Raw genomic sequence first — 5371 nt, 5'->3', positions numbered from 1 at the left:
AATATTACTCTATTCCCTGTATCATCATGAATATCATAAACTTATCATCTTACATTTTACGTTCTTTTCTTTCTACACAAATCATTACTATAACCTATAAATGTCGAAATAATAATCTTTTTTATTAAATGTCATAAATAAAATAATCATTATTAATCGTCTGAAAACCCTCAATGGCAACTAACAGCCTTACCTTCATATGATACTTGACATAATAACAAGAGAAATATTTCACTATTTTTTGTAAGAGGAACTTATAGTTGAATAAAGGGATATAAAAAGAGTATTCTTAAAAATAAAAACAATGATTTTTAATAACAATATAGCCAATTTCTTGCTGGAAAGGCTTTTGTTAAGGAATACTTTAGTAAATTGTAAGAAAAAATTATCAATTCTAATATTAAAATTCATAGGCACATTAGCATAATCAATAATAACAAAAATGATAATAACAATAGTAATGATAATAATAAGATTATTATTACTACCCTACAGATATTTCTATAAAAACGCTGATTAAAAGTATTTCTACATTAAAACAATCATATGATTTGCAAGGTTGTACGTGATATAATAAGAAGGATACGTAATTATCCTCAAGTTAACTCTGACTGCTACAGCTTCACTGGTTTGTAATAGTATAACAAATTATACCAAATATGGAATATAAACGTTGATGCGAAAGTTAGCCTAATTGTAAAGACTATTATATATTGGGCGAATAGGTTTTAAGACTGACATTATTACTTCAAGGTAACAGGCGTAGTGTACATTCATTTCCTAAAATTAATGATATATATATATATATATATATATGCATATATATATATATATATATATATATATATATATATATATATATATATATATATATATATATATATATATATATACAAAATGTACATGTAAGCACGACTAGAATACCTCTATTGTGGATATTTGCGCAATCAAATTTCAAAATATAATTTTACTCTCAAAGGAAAATTTTCCTTCAGAGGAAAGCAAAATCCATAGAGAACAAAATTATCAGAGAAAATTATGAAATACCTGTAATATTTTACAGACCTTTGGCTATGTGAAATACAGAAAATAAGTAAACTTTATACGAGAATTTATACAAATACAAAGACTACTATGTATATATATATATATATATATATATATATATATATATATATATACACACACATATATATGTGAATATATATATATATATATATATATATATATATATATATATATATATATATATATATATATATATATGATTCATAAATCTTAAGATAAAAATTACTATAAGACAACTTAAAATTCTAATTATTGATCTTATAATGTTTCTACATGCAAACATAACCAGAATATCAATATAAGTTTTACTACTACTACTACTACTACTACTACTACTACTACTACTACTACTACTACTACTACTACTACTCCTACTACCACCAATAATAATAGCAATAATAATAAAAATAATGATGATAATAATAATAATAATAATAATAATAAAATTTTCTCACAGACATGTTGGCCATAAAAAACCAAACGCAATTTACGATACCTAAATTACATTATGGCAATGTTGGTAACAAGAAATTTTATTCTGTATTTAAAGAAATATGCCAACTATAGCGGCAATCATTTAGGTAATTCTTTATTTTTATCTAAGAATATCAGAAACAAGAGTAATTTACAATTTCTTCAACAGATTTCAATAAGTATTGAAATAAATGTTTATTACTTATAGTCGCTTAGCTAATCGGTTCTGATGTGTGGGGAGAGGTAGTACCCGGTATTAAATGAACAATTTATCGAATGAATTATCCAATGGCACTGGTTAAATTTGTTAATTTTCTGAATAAGCAAAATGATATAGATATAAGACACTCGTGGTAGAAAAATTTGAATTTTAATCTTATTAACTATTTTTCTTTTGCATATTTTCTAATGGCCATAAGAACAATAAGAAAAGCCAACTGTCATGTCGAAATGGACCAGAAAAAAAGACAAAAGGAAACATTCTTTGAAACCTCTTGAGAGGATAAATAATATTTACTAGAAGTCGTTACAAGATACTGAGAAAATCTCCAGTAATTACGTAACGTAACAAGGCATCATCAATGACCATGTTGAATTCGCATTAATTTAAGCGCTTCAAGTGTGAGATTTTCTTTAAACTAATTGAGAGATATCATTCCCTTGGATCAATGTAGTGTATCAGTATTAATAAAATTCCAGAATACTATAGAAAAACCCGTTAGTAAATGAAAATTTTCCCTAAGATTTCATAGCATATTCGAACCTCAACGTTTCCTGCTTAGTCATTCCTTGGCTTCATTTTCTAGTCCATCATAAGGAAGCAACAAGCCACTTTATTATTATTATTATTATTATTATTATTATTATTATTATTATTATTATTATCAAATTCTAAGCTACAACCCTACTTGGAAAAGCAGGATGCTATAAGCCCAGGGGCCCCAACAGGGAAAATAGCCCAGTGAGAAAAGGAAACAAGGAAAAATAAAATATTTTATGAGCAACAACATTAAAATAAATATCTCCTGTATAAACTATAAAAACTTTAACAAAACAAGAGGAAGAGAAACTAGTTAGAATAGTGTGCCCGAGCCGAGTGTACCCTCAAGCAAGAGAACTCCATTTAAAGCCCAAGTTCCCCCAGCTAAAGAAAATGTTAATCGTTAACAACTGAAACTGCAAATGCTTATAGGGAAGCACAGGTAAACCAAAACATGTCCGAAGTAAGAAAGAAGCAAATGAAACAAAACGCAATCTCTTTTTCTTTTTTATAGGCCATGACACGAATAGCTCCCCTCATTACTAGCCCAAATGGGAAATCATACGGAAAGGGACAGCAGCTAATGTTTTTATGTTGAACAGACTGACAAAAGTTTCTCGTCATAGTTTATGTATGGCAGATCTATTTTAACGTTGCTTCTCATCTTAAGTTTATTTTTATATTCTGTATTTATTACTTCTTACATACTATATTTATTCAATTAGTTTCTTTCCTATGTTGTATCTTAGCTAATAATAATAATAATAACAACAATAATAATAATAATAATAATAATAATAATAATAACAACAAATAATAATGATCATGATAATAATAATAATAATAATAATAATAATAATAATAATAATAATAAGCCATCATTAAAGGTACAAACGGGAGATCATACGGGAAGGGACATCACATCCAATTTTATATATCCTTAGCTGCAAATGAAAGTAATAAACCTAAAAATAACATTTGTTACACCTAAGAAATAACTTTTAATGAACAGAGATAACCTCATTATTCTAATTAGTCTGTTCTTTATTGGTATATAAAGGTGTCTAATTTAAAGTTTTCCCTAATTTTGTTTCATCTAATTCTGATCTTAATTAGATGAAAAGTCAGCTGAATTAGTTAGCTCAATTCTGTGCCTATTAACATTTTCATTTCAATCAGACCACTGATGGGTTTGAACTTAGTAACAAGGAACGGAAACTATACAATACTGATACTTTGATTATTCTTTATTTATTAAATACTGATCAATGACATAACTTGCTTTAATTATTAGTGGCAGCACCAGGAACATTCAGATTAGCCCTAGACACTAATCTGTTTATCTCGTCCAATTGTTACAGGAATCGATTCATGAGAGAAATTAATATACTCTTTCGAGTAAGGATCGAATCCAAGTCATTTAGTAGGCATTTGAGCAAAGGAAATATTCCCCCAAAATAACAAAAACCTTTGATTTTAGAGAAAGAATCATCTTTAATATACGACGTTTAAACTTAGGATTAAATAAGAACATCATACATATCAAACACCTTCCTACGGAGTGAAAGTAAAATCAGCAATAACATCTATCTGAATCTATGCTGTATCGGACAGCTATTGTTTTCTCTGAATTGAGACTTTGAGTGAAACATCACCGGAGTCCTTGACCCTTCTCAAAACACGCCCTTCGATCTCTGGAGCAAAGTGATGGCCATCATTTTAGTTTGGCCTCTTGGAGGCTGAAACGAGGCCTCTGTGACAAGAGGTCACCGGAGGTTGAAAGGTGGGGGGAAGGGGAGTGGGGGAGGGAGGGACACAGGATCTGACAGGAGAAGGCTTGGAGGGAGTACTTCGGGAGTGCCGGTTGTAGACGAATGGTTGTTAGATTTTGTTTATCCCTCTGACAAATGCTCTCCCTATCCGTCCTCACAACAGATGCGAAGGTCGCTGTTTAATTTCAACTTAATGGCACCCGAATTAACAAGACGAATGGCACTGTAGTGTGACGGTGGTAGGCCACTCCTTGTTTTTCTTTAGACCTCTTCGTCTATTGTTTTAGATCGCAACCCAACGACAGAACATCTCCGCCCTAATTATTCGTCACCTTGTCAGGTGGGGGCCACGGCTTCATTTAGCATAGGCATTTTGGACATGGAAGGCGTTGCTCCTCACATCGATCGCCCGTCCAATCGAGATAAAAGCTGACGGAACGCAAATGGAAAGGAAACAAGGTGAGCGAAGTTTTGTGAGAAAGGCCATGGTTTGAGGGCCCAGGTGCCACTGCCGCCTGTGCACCGCCCCTCTGGAAAGAGAGTGAGAAAGAGAGGGTAAAGAATAACAAAAATAGAATAGAAATAAGAAGTTAAAAGAATTGTACAAGGTTTTAGGAAAGAGATAGAGGTATACTGAATCTTTCAGTTCTGCTTTGAATTTACTTCAATTATTTCTTGTGTAAAGAACATTTTCCATATAAATCTATACAAAGTTTCACAGGTGGAAATAAACCCTAATTCTCACTTCATCCAAATTAAAGTAATTTCATTCATTAAAATAAAAAAAAATAATCAATGCTCGCAACCATAATATTAGTAATCAAAATAATAACACCAAAACCTATAATATCAACCATTCTATTGGTATACTAAAGACTGTATCCTGTAATCATTACCCTCAAAACCAGATTACTTTATGTTATTACGGGTATCATCAAGGTCAAAATAATGTTTCCATCATGACGAAATTTCATTGACATATCTCTGATCCATACTTTCACAAGCTAGCAACGAATCAAGTTGTATTGACGATATGAAAAAAATACCAGTTATCAACTAAAAGGATATTGCCAATCAAGTAAAAACGACATTTAAATTCACAATGCAGAAAAGGACAAAATAAGAATATAAACTTTAAGTCAATATTCGGTAGCCAGCAAATAAGAGCTTTTAGCTTCTGTATATTCCGCAGAATGAAATATTAACACGCTATTACCTTCAATGCATTATTAATAGTGAAATACATTGGATCGTTCCTAACGGTTGAATGAGGAAAGGGAAAGGGAAGAAGGAATAG

The 5371-nt window shown here is 30.6% G+C and overlaps 1 protein-coding gene across 1 annotated transcript in view; it reads right to left on the bottom strand.

Moving 5' to 3' along the window:
- Positions 1-5042: 5042 nt before the first annotated feature.
- Positions 5043-5371, bottom strand: part of LOC137614707 (uncharacterized) — a 274793-nt gene continuing 274464 nt past the window's right edge. Inside the window, exon 4 of the mRNA XM_068344390.1 lies at positions 5043-5371. This exon is cut by the window's right edge and continues 793 nt beyond it. The gene's annotated coding sequence lies outside the window, so the exon portion shown is untranslated.

The sequence above is a fragment of the Palaemon carinicauda genome, chromosome 21, assembly GCF_036898095.1.
Source record: "Palaemon carinicauda isolate YSFRI2023 chromosome 21, ASM3689809v2, whole genome shotgun sequence".
Taxonomy (NCBI): Eukaryota; Metazoa; Arthropoda; class Malacostraca; order Decapoda; family Palaemonidae; genus Palaemon; species Palaemon carinicauda.
Note: the sequence above shows the minus strand (reverse complement) of the source record. Positions and strands in the feature narration are given on the sequence as shown.